This window comes from Gavialis gangeticus, unplaced genomic scaffold, assembly GCF_001723915.1.
Source record: "Gavialis gangeticus isolate Ggan-Ray unplaced genomic scaffold, GavGan_comp1, whole genome shotgun sequence".
Classification (NCBI taxonomy): domain Eukaryota; kingdom Metazoa; phylum Chordata; order Crocodylia; family Gavialidae; genus Gavialis; species Gavialis gangeticus.
In genome coordinates this window covers 47100126-47118655 of record NW_017729029.1, presented here as the reverse complement: position 1 = coordinate 47118655, position 18530 = coordinate 47100126, and the positions used below count along the sequence as shown (strand labels likewise).

The following is an 18530-nucleotide window of genomic DNA, read 5'->3' as shown; positions in this document are numbered from 1 at the left end:
CCCCCAAGTCCCTCCCCAGGACCCCCCCACTGCTCTCTGCCCCGAGCTCCCCCCCAGGCCTCCCTCCCCACTGCTCCCGAGCCCCCTCCAAGACCTCTTTGACTGCTCCCCCAGCCCGAGTCCCCCTGGCTCCTCCCTGCCCCCTGCTTAGGACCCCTCTCCGGCTGCTCCACCACCCGAAGCCCCCTCAGGAGCACACCCTCCTTGGGTTGCTGCAGCCAGGGCGGGGGCCTGCTGTATCACTCAAAGGACTGGAGTTGCCTGCAGGAGGAGACGAGGGAAGGGGTTGGGGGGTCCCACACAGAAAGTGACTGAGACTCCCTGGCTTGCGGGCTCCGAGCAGGAGCGGCAGCGGCCCAGGCCCAGAGCTGAGGGACCGTAGGTGTGTCTTGCCCAGACTCAGCCTTCCTTGCCAGGAGATGCCCTGGCGCCAGTGGGAGTGGGTAGAGGTTTCCTCCAGGCATGGAAGTGGCCCAAGCGCTGGGAGCTCACCTCTGTGTCACCCATTGCTGGCTTTCCTTTGCCAGGGGCCACCCCCTATGGCAAGGGCTGGATGTGTGTACAGAGAAGTCTCACCTGGTCCCTTACTAGATGCACCCCCTCTGGCCTGCAACCTGGAGGCTTTTTGTCTTAGACCAGCAATGCTACCAAGCCAACTAGGACAGGGAGCGGAGACTTAGCCTCTCTCAGAGAAGCAGCGGGATAAATTTAGATGGGCAGAAAGTCATTATCCAAAATAGAAGCTCTCCTCCAGGGAGTTGTGGTGGCCAGAGCTCAGCAGGAGCTCCGTTTTGCATCTGAAGTTGAAAACGGCATCATCGCCGCAGCCTACTCGAGCCTGGGCCTTGATTCAGTGTAGATTTGGAGGGAGGAAAACCAGCCATTAAGTCTCTAAACTGGCTTCCCGGTGAGTTGCAGGGCCTCCTTGGATGGCACTCATCCAAATCATGGTCTGCTTTGTTTTGTGAAATCAGGTACAGTTACAGCCTGAGGGGATTCAGCTGCAGGCAATAATAGTGTATAAAGCAGTGGTTTACAAGTTTTTGGGTTGCATACCCTTTTTTTTTTAAGTTCATTATACTGTTGTGCATGCCTATACTTCTATGTTATGGATAATACAAAGTCATCTTTTCTGTCAGTACCATACAATCGCACAGTAACTTCTCCAACCACCTACGACCGGGGTGTCAAGTATACAGCCCTGGGTCTGATCCGGCCTCTGAAGTTGTGTCGTCTGGCCCACTGAGCTCCTTGCAATGGCCAGGCATTTAGGGGTGGAGCAACCAGCTTTGGCATTAATCCCCAGGCCTTCCAGAGCTAATGCAGCAGCTCAGGGAATTGCAGGTTACTACTGCCACTATATACCCTGCCACTGAATCTCAGGGTACATGGTGCTGTTGGGACTTGTTTTGGCAGTGGCAGGGCAAGAGAAACCTTTGTGGCTCCCTGAGCTGACAGCAGCTAGGGCACCTGTCGCAGTTAACATCTATGCTCACCCCACTGCTGGAGGTGGGTCCAAATCTGGCCCAGAGGGTCAAGCAAGTTTGTTTCCCTTGAACTGAGAGAGAACTTAGTTGTTTCCGGGGGTTTTTTGTTTTCTTTTTCTTCCTATTCTTCCATTTATATTTCCTCTTTCCTTGGTTCTGCTTTTCCATTCCTTCTTGCATGATCTCTAGAAATTTGCTGCTTACCCCTGGGGATAGGTGTAATCCACTTGGACACAAGAGGTTCTGGGTAAGTAGGGAGAGAATTTAGATTACATAATGCAGACTTTTCCATCTTTTAATTCATTTTTTTAATGCTTGGGCTTGGTGAATAGTGAAAAAAGGGAAAAACCATTTTCTCCTTTCTTGAATAACTTTTAAATCCTCCTAAGACAAGGGCAGCATTTTCCACTTACAGAATCCAGTCATTCAGTTTCAGTTAGCAGTGACACCTTCTGTTGCTTTTGGGAAAATAACTTTCCCAGGTATTGAGGTCTAAATTTTTCTAGATTTTAACCACACTATATTATTTAACATGAACATGGATAAAAATATTCAGCAAATAGATGTTGGAAAACTTTATGATGTTCATGAATGGTGTCAGCTTGGCACAAAATGTACGCTCTTCTTTCGGAGAGATTCGAGTTCTGCCTAATGCCTAGGTTCCAGTGCAAAATTAGGACAGTATTGCACTCTTATAAATGATCTTTTTTGGAGTGTAATATTACACTTTATTTTTTGCTTAATTTTGACAGTTATCTATGACAGAGATGAAAGTTTCCATGGTGTTTTTAGAATGGAGGCAGTTTAAACAAACAATCTTTCCCTCTCCCCCCCCAGGAAAACAAACAAACAAAATCCCATTTTGCCTTGGTAACATGCCCTTCCTCAGTACAATGTTTTCTGCTTTGTATTTCTGAACTTTTGTTGAGCACACATTGGCTTCTGTATTTGCCTGCAACTTAACAGTGCCGCTGGTCTCTGTGCCACTACTCTAATTCAAGTGCTGTGTTGCACCTTGAGTTTTTATTTTGTTCAAGAAAGCAGTGCACATATGAATACATCTGTGAAATTACTTCTTAGTGCAGTCAGGAGAACACAAAACGTATTGTAAAATAGATTTCTCAGTTCCTTGGGATGGGAAAATTTTCAGACCTGTGAAACAGTTTGCCTAGTTCCGTGGCAGATTTCCTTTTATGTTTGCAGAACGGGTTATATAGTTCTCCTGATTCTGCTGTCTTTGAGAAACTGCCACATTTGTTTTTATGAGCCCCTGGCTTCAGTTAAATCTTGTACATATGTCGTTGGTGTTCAACTCTCTTTAATTTTTTTAAATACAGAAAACCCTAGATCATTCAGTTTCTTCATTTATACAATACTACTTTATTTTGCCAACCTTGGTAGATATTTTGTTGTCGGCTAGTGACTCTGCTGTGACTAATATACCCTCTTGTAGAAAGTGAAGTCAGTATGAATATCAACATAAATCTTTTAAAGATACAGCCATATGCTAGCACTGTACTTGGATAAAATGAATTTAATTTAGACATGATTTGTCCAGTCATAAATGATAAGTGCAGTAGTTCTTCCTGACTACAGCTCTTCAGCAGTTTTGCTCACCTTGGCTTCACTGAAAGATCAGAGCTCCATAAAGAGTTTAGAATTTTCACTTAAATAAAAAGAGATTGGAAAAACCTAAGGGCTTAAATTAGTTAAATCTTTTAATTTTAGGATGAAAAACAGTACTATAGACAACCCTGTCAGGCCCTTAGAGATAAAATTAAGAACTGCATTCAAGGTGGGAAGACACTTCTAACCAGTCCAAGGCTACCTTCTACATACCCCTCTTTTAAAAATATTACTGGAATTTAGCTATTGGGAAATGTGGCATCTTACTGGGCAATTCAGCTCCCTTTAATGTCAAGGGAAAATTCCAACAGACTTCATAGGGTTTGGGCTGGGCCAGTAGAGCTGGCTCTTGAAACTGCATAATGGAAACAGTACTAGCAGTGCCCTACACAATACCCCAGTGCTCCCCACTATTCAGCCTTATTAATTATACCAGTTGTAGTCTCTATTTGTCTATAAAGTAATCCATAAAATGGACTACTTGTATGAGTAAGGATTACTCACCCAGGTAAAGCTTTGTAAAATAAATCTCTTGAATCCCTCAGTACCTTTGCTTACATGTCTGAATGTACAGAGTTGGAAAACTCAAGCTGTTCCACAAAGTCAGAAAATAATTACTGTATTGAAATTTGTTTATTAAATAATTGATTCTGGCAAATGCAGTTTCAAAAGGAAAAAAGAGGTGTTTATTAAAAATGTTATTGGAGGCATTGCAGAAAATGTGCATTATGTTCCTTATTATGTTGTTATTTATTTGTATGGTGGCAGCATGTAGGGGCCACAGTTGTGGATGAGGGTCTTCTCATTCTGGGCATTGTACAAACAAAGACCAAAAAGAGGTTACCCATCATGAAAAGTGTATAATTAAGACAAGAGCCAACACATGGATACGTTAAAAGAAGAGAGCAAGAAAATGAAGTGTATGTGTATGCTGCTATTTAGAGTCCTCTTTAGCTCACTCAAGCCAGTTGCTTGACCTTACCCCATGTACAAGTTACCTTGCAACCACTACACTTTGTGCTTTCTGGTCTAGGGCCTTACCCACTACTTATGTCTCCTGCGATTGGTTGATATTACAGGCAGGAAAGAGAGGAAGCGGGGTGCTAAAGTTAAAAGCAGGGATTTGTAGTATTGTTGCTTGCCAACTAACTCCCTGTGGCTTGCAATGCCTGGTTCTGAACAATGTGTAGATGGGAGCAGGGCTGGTTTCAGGCTCTGACTCCAGGGGTAGTCTGAACTACATCTAAGAATGGAATTTAGGGTTTTCAGTGTTAGGTTGGTCAGCAGGTTTGAGCTTATGGGCAGCCTAAGTAACAGTGTAGGTGTATTCGATGTTAGTGGGGACCAGCCTTTTTGTTAGGGTGCCACAATGTAAGCCCTGTACCCTCCCTGAGACTCTGATCCCCTTCCTCTGCCTGATCCATTGCTGTTTTCTGCTCCCTGTTTTATCAGTTGCTATGTTCCCTGGCTGCCTATACATGTGCTCATTGGTGTTCTAATTAGAACACTTCAACATTGCCAGGGTCACATGTATTAAGCCCCTGCACATTTTAAAATGGTCACAGGGCACTTTATCTAAACTTCATTGGATGAAGTTTAAATAAAGCATTGCACAGCCAGTTTTAAACGTGCAGGGGCTTACTACATGTGACAGTGAAGCATTTTAATTAGAGTGGTTGTCCAGGAGCCACTCTAATTAAAATGCCCTCCCCCATCCCCAAGCATGTGTATAAGCAGCCCGTTCCCTTGCTGATCTGCTGCTTGTTACATATATAGGCAACCCATGCCACTTGTAGCAAGCATGTCATAGGGTAAACAAAACCAGGCAGCAATCATTGTTTCACACCAGCTGCATAACCATGGCTTATTGTTTTGTGGACATCATGTCTAATTATTAAAATAGAAGGCAGGGTAGATTTGTACCTTATAGGGTAACTAAAAGTGTTTGGGGGAGTGGGTGTATGTGTTTACATATACATACATGCACACAGCACAAGCTTTCCTGGAATGAAATTCACTTCATAAGATGCTGTGAAAGGATATGCATGAAGCAGTATATAAGAAGGAGAGAGTAATTTGTGTTAAAGTAACATGCAGTGTGGTTTCACAACACTGAAATTTCAGCATTGCTCAATGTGAAACAATGGCAGGATTTTTAATGAACGGCATATGGAAGAGACCTTTGGTCTCTTGGTTGGCACCATATCCTGACATGAAGTTCTGTGTTTTAAGAAGGGATTTATTGTCCCATATAGTCAATTCCTATTAGTCTCTTCAAAGTTTTGCACAGAGTTTGATGTCAGGATACGATGCCAGCCAAGAAACAAAGGTCCCGATATGTTGTTTATTGACAATCCTGCCCATGTTTCACATTTTGAGCTATGTTGTAATTTTACCATGTTGTGAAGCCAATCTGTGTGCTATTTTAAAATTAACATTTTCTTACAGACATCCTTCACCCTTACCCAAACATAGGGTTTGGTCTTGTGAAACCATCTGTGCACAGAACTTAAATTGCAGCTTTGGGCATGGGTTTCGTTGCTGCAAATAGTATATTCTAAAATGTGACTTGTCAAACCCAACAGATATATATGTTCAAACCAGAGACTAAAAAAGTCAAATTTAGATGGTGTTGGTGGAACCAAAAAAGTTGTTTACTTAAAAAAGCTCAGCGTAACACTTTCTAATAAATAGCAAAGCAGGTAGCATAGTGTTCATATGTGATATTATTATTATTATATTATTATTATTATTATTAACCGGAAGAGTCTTTTAAAGTATTATATTGAGACAAAAGCCCATCCTTTTTTAAATTATTATTTTTTTAATGATTTATTTTGCAGTCTTAAAAGCAAGATTATCTTGGTCAGATTCTCAGCTGATGTAAATTCAGTATTAATTCCACTGAAGTCAATGGAGCTATACTGATTTGACTCAGACACATTTTCAGTAAACTATAGTGCTTGTTTTCAATTTAGCTGTTTGCAATGTCTCTCTTTCACATTTCTTTCCTTGATAATGTGGATATACTCACCATACATATTAATAGCCCCTTTCATTTTTAAAGGGCCACAAAATTCTGACTTTGCAAACTGATCTTAATGATTTTAGAACAATATCGAGGATCTTGTCCTAACGCCACAGAGATATAGCCATCTCCTATATGAAATGGCAACAATTTAATGGGACATCTCCACGCTAAACCTCTCTTTAAGGCAAGAAGAAAATAATAAAGTATCTGTTTTCAAGTTAATGAGTTATTTAGATAGGATGTAATTATTCAAATTAGATTTTAGCCAAGTCATCAGTGTTACCTTACCTATTATTTTCAAAGAGTGCCATTGGGTTTTTAATATCACAAATTTCCAGGACTTAACTTTTATATCTTATCTAGAAAAGCGTACTTATAACATATATTTACATTTTCTGAAATACATAATTCCTTCAGTAACCGAAGTGGTGTTGAATTTTAATGAACAAAATGCTGCTATTGATTATGGTAACAGGAATTGCTACCATGGGAAGAGGCTAAAAAGCCAATTTTGATCTTCCTTTTCTTTCATTCCCTGTTCATTTTATTCCTCGGGTATTTGTTTCAAATCCTTGTTAAATGATTTAAGTTCTTGTGATTGCTGCTCTTGGTAGCTGATTGCATATATTAACTAGCTTTCTGTGTAAAGGAATTCCTCCTACATTCCTCTAATGTCAAACTCTTAGCTTGGGTTCGTGCTCCCTTGTTCTGGTATTTCACACTAGCTTTAATAGAATTTTAGCTATATACTGTCTATCCCCTTCAGACAGATGAGATATTTTTCAGAAGACTGAAGAACTATTTTCTTTAATCTTTCTGAATAGCAAAAATCACGTAATCCTGCTGGCCCTTTACTGCTCTGTTTCTGCAAAAACTGTTCTTGTTAAAATGGCCTAGAACTGCTTGTGCTGTTCTAAATGGGTCTTCATTAGGTACCTTTATCCATGCATCACAGAACATTGTTGGCTTTTGTTTTTTATCTACTTTTCATTGACTGTGCTAAAGGTTTTGGGGTATTATATTTCATAATAACATACATCACACACCCTGAGTATTTCTTTTCATCTGGTTTTGTAACAGGTTATTATTAAAGAAATATTTCCTTCTGTTTTTTCCCCTCCCTCCTAGACTCATTACCTTTCTTTACGTTCTGTACCCTAGATTGCTTAAACATAATATTTTGAGCCTGCACATGTCATCCTGAATTTCAGGTCCCTCCTCATTTCTGTGACTGGTTTCATAAGATCATTACTTTTATTACCTTATTGCACTTACTAATTTTGACAATTTTATAAGTAAAGTAAAGAAAAGCTGCTCCTGACTTACTGAGTTCACTCTAGCAGATTCAAGTGATTTGCAGTATGGATATCATTGTTTTATGGCTGTCAGTCAGAACTGTTTAAAAAGCACTAAGCAGATTCACTTAAAAAAGCCAAAAGATATAAATAGTATGTTAATTAACAACAGACATCACCCTTGTGGCAAAACACCAGAAGAGTTCCAGCAAAATGTGCCTCATTGCAGTTGTTGCTTTCATCACTGGCTATTGTAGCAATCATTAATGCAGCCTCAGTATTGCTGATCCACAAGGCATATCCTGAGGACCTCTGTCATCCTTGCCTCAGCATGCTTTTCCTTATTCAGTACTTCAAATTGTTCTTTATGTTTTTACTGTACCAAAATCTAGTCATATCATGTTAACTTTCCATTCTGTTAACTCTTTATTGTGCCCTCAAAATGTTTTATATGAGTTCTGCAATCTTGGACCCTGCTTCTGCAAGCATCTGAATAAATTGGATCGAGTTAAAGGAACTTAGCATCTCAGAAAACTGGACCCTAAATCATACATTTGTCAGCCCTTCTGTGGTATTCCTGTTTGTCTAATTTCTGTTTCTTGAAGTTAGGTCTCTTTTTTCACATGTGTATAACTCAAAAATAGTTCCAAGGAATTCAGTGGAATTTCATTAGTGTAAAACAAGTCAGTCCAGAATTAGGCCCTACAAATCTGTAGTTCCCCATCTTACATGGAAGTATGATTTAAGCTAATGATACATTGATGTTTTCCAGTGAAGTTTTAAATATACCTGCTAACTTTTCCCTTTGTCATCTTAGCTATTATCTCTGCTGGTGGTCCAAATTGCCTTCTGCATTTCTTCCTTCCTTATTGATCTGATTCAGGGGTGGATTGGGGGGCTGGGGTGCAGTTGCACACCTTCTACTGTGAAGGTTAGGTGTCAGCAACTCCATTTCCCTATACCAGGTTTCCCAACATGGCCTGAGGCACAGCTGGAGGCACCAGGGGGACCAAGCAGGGAGCAGGCAAAGAAGGGGGGGATCCACCTGATGCTACTGCTGTTCCTAGCTGACCCAAGGGTGGGGAAGCCCCAGGACCTCTCCTGGTCACCTCCTGCCGAGGGTTGCAGGGAGCTGTTGCATGGGCTGCCCAGGTAGTGGTAGGTTTGAGTCCCTGCTCCCTACCTCTCCACTGCATTTCCCTCATGACCCAAGGGTGCCAGCTGTGTAGAGTGCAGGGCAAGGGTGGGGACAGCAGTAATCCCCACCACCACCACCACTACTGGCACCTGCTTTTGGACCACAGGGAACAGCCAGGGGGAGGGCAGGGAGCAGGAGCTCCTGGAAGGCAGGGGATTGCCACTGATGCTGCCATGTCTGGCCCTCTGCATTGCTGCTCCCACAGCTGGAGCCCTTCAGTCAGCAGGTGAAACAGGGTGGAGAGGGAGAAAGCAGGGACTTGACCCTGCCACTGCCACAGAGCCCGGCACCCTGTGCAGCTACTCTCCCTAGCCTTTGGCTGAAGTGGGGCAGGAACTGTCCTTAGTCTTCCCTATCCTTGGGTCACGTCACCTGGAAACAATAGCAGCAGCAGTCTTGAGACCTTCTGCTCCCTGCCTTTCCCCCGTGGTCTGGGAGCATGTGCCAGATGGGGATCTGCCTGCCACTGCGTTGGTCACCTTTTCTTGCACCTGGAGTCAACGCGTAGGCAACCCTTCTGGAGATGGTGAGAGGTTGAGGGAAGGGAAATGATACTGTCTCCCACAACATTCTAATAGGCAAGCTAAGGAAGTATGGGCTGAATGAATGGACTAAGGTGGATAGAAAACTGGCTGGAGCATCAGGCTCAGAGGGTGGCTCTGAGCATCAATGGCTCAATGTCTAGTTGGCAGCCAGTATCAAGTGGAGTGCTCCAGGGGTTGGTCCTGGTGACTGTTTTGTTCAGTGTCTTCACCAGTGACCTGGAAGATTTTATAGTGCGCATTCTCAGCAAGTTTGCAGATGACACCAAGCTGGAGGCAGTAGTAGATACACTGGAGACTAGGGCTAGGATTCAGAGTGACCTAGATAAATTGGAGGATTGGGCGAAAAGAAATCTCATGAGGTTAAACAAGGATAAGTGCATAGTCCTGCACTTAGGATGGAACGATCCCATGCCTTGGTGCAGGCTGGGGGCTGACTGGCTGGGCAGCAGCTCTACCATAAGAACCTGGGGGTTACAGTGGACAATAAGCTGAATATGAGCCCTGAGGTGGGGCCAGGGCCTAGGAGAGGCCAGAGATCCTTGTGTGGCCACAGCCTAGAGGAAGAGGGTCAAGGATGACAGTGCCTGGTGCTAGGCCATCTGATGAGGGATCAAGGAAAGGGTTCCAAGAGTGAGCTGGGGGCCAGAGATGGAGGATTTGGCTGTGGTTAACAGCCCAGGAGCGATGTAGGACATCTGGAAGGAGCCCAGAGAGGGACAAGTACAATCAGGAAGCCCTTAAGACCGGTTCTGGGTAAGATCTGAAACTGCACCCTACTGGGAGTGGTTAGCATGATGAAGCTGCCTGTGGCAGCCTCCATGAAATGCTACTCCAGGGAAAGGCATGGGTGGGGCACTGGAAAGCCTCAACTCCTAGTGCATTGTGGTTTACCCTGAGGAGGGGAAAGGCTAGGGGAGCACACCCTGACACAAAAGCACTTGACCAGGGAAGACCAGGACCACGTGGGGCCAGGGAATAGAGTGCAGGACCAGACAGGTCTGAGGGGCCTGTGGAATAGAGTGCACGACCAGTGGGGTCTGAGGGCCTGGAATATGTAGGAAAGTGGAGGACTCAAAGGGTCCAGGACAAGAAGCCAAAAGGGACTGGCAGCCCAGAGAGGGGCCAGGAGAGAGACCAAGAGACCTGGTAACCCAGGGAGTGGTTGTATGAAACTGAGGAGTCTGAGGGTCTGGAGGAGAGACCAAGGGGTCTGGCACCTGAGTGGAGCAGAGAGAGAGACCGAGGGGTTTGGCAGCCCAGGAAGGGGCTGTGTGGAGAGACTGCAGGGTCTGAGGGCCTGGAGTGGGGCTGAGAGAGGCCAAGGGGTCGGATGGCTCAGTGAGGGGTGGTATCAGCAGTCGGTAAAACATCTTTAAGGATGCCACCTGCAGGGAATGGGCATGGTGTAGGGAAGGTATGGAGCCATGCAATTGGCCCATAAGGCTAGGACTGCAATCCGGGTGGTCACTGTGATAAGACCAGGATAGCCTCTCGCACTCTGTATATCAACTAACGTCCAAAGCATGGCAGACGAGCTGGGCAAACTGCCCATAGAGCAAGGTATTTAAAAAAAATTGGGGGGGTACCCTGTGACACCTGGTATCTGCTGCTCTGGCACCATCTGCCTGCAGCAAGGGAAAGGAAGCTGCAACTTCCCCTGCAGCACTGGCGGCATGTCCTGTACCACACTTTTCAAATTCCTGGATCTGCCCATGAATGTATTGTTATTCCTTTGACGCAAGCAAATAGCCAAACATTTTTCTCCAGTTAAAAAGAAACTAGAAACTTTACCATAAGTTAGGGGCCCAGGGTTATCTTATTCAGTTTAACATTGAAGCAAAAACAAATATAACAATATTTGAATGTTCATTAGCTTGTTATATCATGTATAAAAGCAGAACAAACTAGGCAAAATGATCAAAGTATGTTTTTTCATTAATCCTTTAGTCATTAGAATTAAAGGTGCATCTCTTTTCAGATTCATAAAACAAAATCTTCTTGAGCATTTGGACAGTGCATCCCATCTTTCACTGAAAGTTATTGCAAAACACATAAGTTAATGTTTTTAGCTAGAGTTAAAAACAATCTTCAGGGCTGTGACATAGTGGCTAGTTTGCCAGGAGAAGCTAACAGCAAAATTGCAGAAGGAAAAATAGCTGGATAGGTAGAACATTAAGAATGTTAAAAAAGGGAGGGAGAGTTGTTAACACCTGTGAAATGAGGAGCTTAGAAAGAATCTGGTAGATTATACTGATCCATTAATAAATTGACTCCCTCACTGCTGTCTGAATAGAAGTGGTGATGGTGCTGCCACTGCCAGGCAGTTGGTTTTAAATTTTGGATGGACCAAGAATTAAAGAGAGGTGTAACTGCACTGCTCCAGATCCGCCCTGACTTTGTGTATTAGCTCCCTTTGACTTTTTTTTCTTTAGCGTCTTGCTACAAGTGCTTCTTTGTCTGTCTCTGGGACTATCTAAATGCATTTTATCCTGTTTGTATGGTGGGTTACTCCTTCGCTCTCATGTATGCACAGAAGTTCCATCAAGTGACGCATAATTCAATTGCATTCAGACTCCAGAGAAAGCCCCTCAGACTGCATAGCTCAATTCCTATGTCAGTTTTCTTGAGGCCAGTGCTTTGGGTTGTGGTTTCTACTGTTACAACTCTGTTATCCATTTTGTAGAAGGGCTTCCTGAATGAAGAGCAGCCATTACACCCACCAGCTTCACTAAGAGTCCACCCAATTCCCAGCATAATGATCCTTCTTTATTTGCCACTTTTGCTTTTCTTTTAAGCATATCTATACAGGTTTCCTTCACTTTATGCTGTACATGTGTTCCTGGAAAATGGTGCATAACTCAAATTTGCATAAAGGGAACCCACTTTATAATGTAACAAATATGGATACATTCCAAGACCTAGACTGTACTGACCCCCAGACCCATTTCTACTACTTTTGCAAGACAATTTTGGTACTCGCCAATAGCAGACAGTACACACAAGCACAGGGCACTATCATAATAGGGATGGCAGCTACAGAAACACGTGTTGCAGACAATGAGTGAAGAGCACAGATCCACACAGGAGATTATATTATGGTGCATGTCACTCTCACAATGCACCACACAAAGCGGCTGCCTGCCATTTTCCACCACACTGATCGCATAAGGGTGAATTTACTTTGCATATAACAAATTTTTGGTATAAAAAGGGTCATTGCATAAGAGCGAATTCACACATATAGAGCCCACATAAAGCGCGGGAAACCTGTATCCAAGAACTGCGGTCATCTGATATAACAGGTATAAAAGCAAAATATTTTCTGTTGAAGTGATTGATACCTAACCTAAAAGTAAATCACAGTTTACCATGATGTAAGCCATAGTAAATTAAAACATTAGTTGCTTATCTGCTTTTATACAGTAGTTGTTATAAGCTTCTAGCCTGTAGTATCTAAACTAGTGATTGTCAGCCAGAGTGCCTTGAGATCCTTTTGAATGGTGCTTCAGGATGCCACAATACTAGGCGTGTGGACACCTACATGTGATTCACAAGGTGCCTTCAGAGATTTCGGATAGGAATGCCTACTGTCAAAAGACTCTGACCTATTGTGGTCTCTCTGAGTTCATTGCAACAGAAGAATTTCTCTATTTTTCTGTAATCAAGAAACACACAGAAGGCAAGGTTGAGAACCACTGATCTAAACAGTATTAATGACATAAAGACCAACTTCTGAATTTTAGATTGCATGTTCATTTTTTAATTCTTTGTTCACGGTTAACATTCTGCTGTCATATTTGTTGCTAGAGGTTGTCTGGAGCAACAAGGTTTGGATTCATGCACCACAAAATCAGATTGGGGATGCTTGTCTAATAAACAGTGGCAGTGTTTATCCAAACAAAATACTTATCTATGTGGAATGAACCTGAACACTGAAGAGTCAAGCAGCCTCTACCACTTGAGCCAAAGGATATCTCCCTTAGGTATTAGGTTAGTAGTAGGCTGAATGTGTACTGAGCCATACTGTTCCATTTTCAGCTGGGGCTTGGGGTTTGATACTATCTCCCCTAAAAATATTTATTTGTTATTGTTTATTTTTAGTTTGAATTTCTAAAGAGCAGTACACTGAGGTCATTATTTGATAGTGTAGTTGTAGCAGGTTGTCACTTCTCTCACCAGAAAGTTTATTTTTCCTGGGGCAAACTTGTCCCCACGGAATACAACATAAACAATGAACTAAGTATACAAACAACAAAGGGATAAAGCAAAACCTGTGGTCCTTCCTTAGACCCTGAGAGGACAACCCTGGCTTTGTGCTTCTCCCTCAGCACTATAGCTTTCTCCCTCTCCCCTCCCTGGGTGGTTTGAACTTCCTCTAGAGCTAGCTAATCATTCCTGTTAGCTGTCCCAGTGCTCCTAGGCAGTCAGGATATTACCTAGGCAGCTAGGCTCCAGTCCTGAGCCTTGCATCTTGTTACACATCCCTGCCCATTCCCAAGAGTAGAGCCAGGGATACACTCTTCCATTTTTTTAATTCCCCCTCTCAGGAGAAGTCTGCATTTGCATGTGCAATCCCAGGGTGGTGGTGTATTGAGAAATCAAAAGGCTGCAGGGACAGCTACCATCTTGTTAACCAGGGGTTGGCTTTCCTTGTGGCATTAAGCGATGGTAAAGGGGTACGGTCAGTGACCAAATGAAAACAGGCCCCTAGGAGGTGGTAGTGGAGGATCTCAACAGCCTGGTTAATCGCTAGATGCTCCTTTTCTGTCGCGTCACATTTCTGCTCTCAGGGATGGAGCTTCCTACAAGATGTGGTGTTCTCCATCCTCAAACTCCTGGGACAAAACAGCCTCGCTCCAAGGCATCTGTCTGCAATATAAACTTCTTTGTTAAGTCCAAGCTGTGCAGGACTGGTGCACTGCTTAGAGTTGTTTTACTGTCTCAAATGTTGCCTCACACTTGGGTGAGCACTGGACCCTTTGTGGTGCCCTCTTCCACAACAGGTCAGTTTGTGGAGCTGTAATTGCAGCAAATTGTGGGATGAACTGTCAATAGTATCTTGTCAAGCCCAAGAATGACTTCACCCGCCTTTTGACTGTTGGTACTGGTAATTCCATCAAGGCTTTTATTTTGTCTGCTAGCACCTTGATTTTGCAATTACCCAGTATATATCCTAGGTAGCTAAGCTCTGTGTATCCCAGGTGACCTTTAGCAGGACTGTCTTGTATTGTCTGCAAAACTTCTCTCACCCACTGGAGGTGTTCTGCCCACATGTTGGCAAATATTACTTTGTCCGCATAGGTGGTTGCATATGCCCGGAGTAGGAGGAATACTCTGTCCATCAGATGCTAGAAAGCTGAAGGGACCCTTGGAGACCAAAAGGTAGAGTCTGGAAGTGTCCAAAAGAGTCCAGAACATTGCAAAAGGCTGTGATTTCTTGGGATGCTGGGTCCAGAGGTATTTGCCAATACCCTTTGGTTAAATCCAGGGTGGTTATATATCTCACATTGCCTATTTCTTCCACCATTGATCTATTCTGGGCCTAGGGTACATGTCACACTTTGAAACTGCAGTGAAAAATTTGTGAAAATCAATACAAAATTGGATGGTGTGATCAGGCTTCAGCACCAAAACAAGTGGGTTCATTCATTCACTGGCTGATTCCTCTACTACCCCTAACTCCAGCATCTTTTTAATCTTTTGTTTTATCATTTTCCTCAGCTGTGCTGGAAATCTTGAGTATCCCTTCTGAATTGCACAACATGGCTTGAGGATAATCTGGCATTCAATTAATGTAGTTCTGCCTGGAATCCCTGTAAACATTTCTCTAAATTTTGCAGTAGGCTTTCTATTTCAGCCCCCTGAGTTGGGGTCAGAGACTCCCCTGGCACGAGGCCTGTCACTGGATCTGCGGGGGGGAGTCCAGAATTTCCAGGCCATCTCCCAGGAAACATGTAGAGACCATACAGGCCTCTCAGGTCTTCCAGGGCTTTAGCAGGTTGATGTGATATATCTGCAAACCCTGCTTCTTCCCCACTAGGCGAACTTCATAATTTACCTTGCCTACCCTCCGCTGGACCACAAAAGGGCCTTGTCACTTGGCCAGCAACTTGTTCTCAGAGGAGAGGAGGAATAGTAACACTCGCTCTCCTGGCTAATGCACCTGCAGCTGGGTATTCTTATTGTACTGTGGTTCCTGTGACTGTTGGGCAGCTTTGAGATTTTCTTCTGTGAGGGCACCCACCAGATCTAATCTTTCTCTTAGCTTCAGAATATATTGGCCTACGTTCTATAGTGGCCTGGCAGGATTCCTGCAAGAGGTCTAACATGCCCCAGGGCTGCCTCCCATATTACAGTTCAAAGGGCAGAAAGCCCATGGAGGACTGGGGAACTTCTCGAATGGCAAACAATAAGTACAGCAGTAATTGGTCCCAAGTGTGAAGCTCTCCTGAGCCAAATTTTCTCAACATCCCCTTCAGTGTTTGATTAAACCTGTTGACTAATCCATCCATTTGGGGATGATACACTGAAGTCTTTACAGAATGGACCGTCAATAAACCCCAAACTTCTTGCAGTAACCGGGACATGAAGGCTGTGCCCCAATCCCTTGAAATGTCTAGCCGGGAGAATATCGGTAGTAGTTCAGAGGCCACAGTTTGTGCCAAAGCCAAGCAGATTGCTGCAACCTCAGGGTAGCAGGTGGCATAGTTGACAGGAACCAGGATGAACTTGGATCCTCTTGAACTGGGACCTGCTCATACATTATGCTGACTAATGGACCTGGTACCAGGGGGCCTTGTGAGTGGGCCAAGGGGCAGCCTGCTGGCATTCTGGAAAGGTTATACAGTAGTCTCTTGGTATACCCCAGGGCAAAAAAAACCCTCCCCAGCACTCTACCCTGGGTCTTTCCCATCCCTAAATGGCCTCCCCATACATCACAGGCTAGTTTCAAAACCTGGCTCAGTACTGCTTTGGCACTAATAGCTGGGACTGTGAGGTCTTTGGTCACCCTCATCATGAGGTCCCCTTGCAACTAAAAATGTGGGTCCTGTTTTGCTAAGCTTGCATACACTATGATCCCACTGGCCCAACTGAATAGTGCATAATGAGGAGCTTATACTGAATTGCCCCCTTTGCTCATGAATGAAGCCCTGGCCTTCCCCCACTTGGTCCAGTCTGCTCTCCTGAGGAGCCCCTGAGGTTCCCTGATCCTTGGCATCCTTTGGATGGGGTTCAGATTGCATCGAACCACAATCCTTTTTCTGAGCATTTCCTCTGACTTGAGAGGGTCTTTTGTCTGACCCACTGCTACTGTCAGCATGATTTGGGTTGAGGTCCAAAGAGCTCAGGGTCTGAGAAGGGGAATATCTCCCCCAGCTCTGGCTCAGTGGGATTGAGGTTAGCCTGGGTTCTTTTCACTCTCCAAGCCAACTGTATCAACTTGGCCATTAAGCCCCAGTCTCACCCTATCAACACTGGGTAAGATAAATAGTTAGCCACTGCAGCTCACATGTTAACTTCATGCTTAGCTGGAATTTGAGTTGTAGTCAGGTATCTCCATGAATACAGGAGACATAAGCACATTCACCTATCAGGATGTCTACTCGCTTCAGAAGTCACTCAACGGACAAAGGTCTGGCCACAGCCTGAATTTATGAGCCCTACAACAAATGACAAACAGATAAACCAAAACCTATGGTGCTTCCTGAAACCCTGAGAGGGTAACACCAGCTCTGTGCTTTCCCCTCATCACCACAGCCTTCACTTTTCCCTTCTCCCCCTCTCCTTCCCCCTAACTCCCTTCCCTGGGGGTTTTTAACTTCCTCTATTGCATCTTCCTCAGGCTTGGGCAATTATTTGGGCTAGAGGGCCACTTAGGCAGTTTTGATAAGCTGTTGTGGGCTGGGTCAGCACTCCCACACCCCCACCTGCCGTGCCAGGCCCGGTCAGCATGTCCATCTACCCCACCTGCAACAGCTCACCAAAACGTCTTAAGTGGTAGATTACTAGACCTGAGAACGGATCATGGCTCTGCCCTGGGCCCTGGCCCCATGCTGTCACTGCCCAGTGATCCTGGCCCCAACCCTGGGAACTCATAGAGACAGGCCCTAGACCTCTCTGGTCATGGCGCTCGTGGCCAGGTGGATGGGATGGGGTCATGGCCAGAGCTTGGATCTTGTGCAGTGACTGTGTGGGGTTGAGGCCTATGGCAGAGCTGTCATCCACTCCCTGCATGCCCCACTCACCTGTCCCACTCCCAGATGCCACTCCCCACCTGCTCACAGCCCCATCCCACCCATCTGGCCAAGTGTGTCCTTCCCATATGGGTCCTGGTTCAGTCTCTATGGAGATCCCACCTACCCACTCCATCCGGTGTCCTTGACAGTGAGTGTGGGGTGGATGGGCCAAGGTGCCCAGGCAGTGGGGCTGGTGGTGGTGGTAACACTGGCAGCATCAGTCAAAAGCACCTGCCACCACCAGGGATGGCAGGAAGTGGAGTCTGGCCACTGTGCTGCCCTATCCCCACTGCTTCCCCAGGGATGCCAGGACCAACCACATGTTCTGTTGCACGGGCTGACTTTTGTACCTGGGCCAGGCACAGCTGAGGGACCCACTAGGGGCCAGATAAAATCTGTTGGTGGCCCAGATCCAGGCCGTCCGCTGTATTGTGCCTGCCCCTGCTCTAGGGCTAGCCAGTCACCCCTGTCAGCTGGCCCAGTGCTCCTAGGCAGACAGGCTATTACCCTCTATCCCCCTGCAGCTAGGCTCCAGCCCCTAAGCCATGCACCTTGTTACAGTAGTCTTTGGATGTTATTACAAAGGGCAAATCAGATCCAGTATGTCATATGCAAGAAAATAGTGTTTGAATATTTCAGTAGTTTTTTAATGGATTCTGCCCTTTCATATGCTATTTCAGGTACTTGACTTTTAAAATGGTTTTCTATCATTTTATTAATTTAAAAGAAGTCCACCAACAATTTGATCTCTGTGAAATACAGTTACACTATATATAAATACACCATTTTTCTCCTGTGCTCATTCTGTTTTTTGTTTCCATAGGGCAAAATCCTATCCATTTTTCCCAACATTAAGATTCTACGGTGGCCTATAAGTATCCAATCTCTAAATTCTCTCTGACAAAAGAGCAGTTGTGTTGTAGCCCATGTGATCACCACATGAATACTTAAAGGGCTGAATTCATGTGTATTTCATTGTATTATCACTGACCATTATATGGAGGGCTACAGCGTACTTTATTATGTTGCTTGTTTTACTATTCAAAATACATTTGACTTAAATTATAACCATCCATACTTCTTAACACATCTATATTTTAAAAATTTCTGA

General features: G+C 44.4%; 1 long non-coding RNA gene across 1 annotated transcript in view; it reads left to right on the top strand.

Annotated features, from left to right (window-relative positions):
- The first annotated feature begins 343 nt into the window (after positions 1 to 343).
- LOC109300732 overlaps positions 344 to 18530 on the top strand; it is a 96723-nt gene continuing 78536 nt past the window's right edge. Inside the window, exon 1 of the long non-coding RNA XR_002098312.1 lies at positions 344 to 907. This is a non-coding gene — a long non-coding RNA (uncharacterized LOC109300732). The remainder of the gene's footprint in view (positions 908 to 18530) is intronic.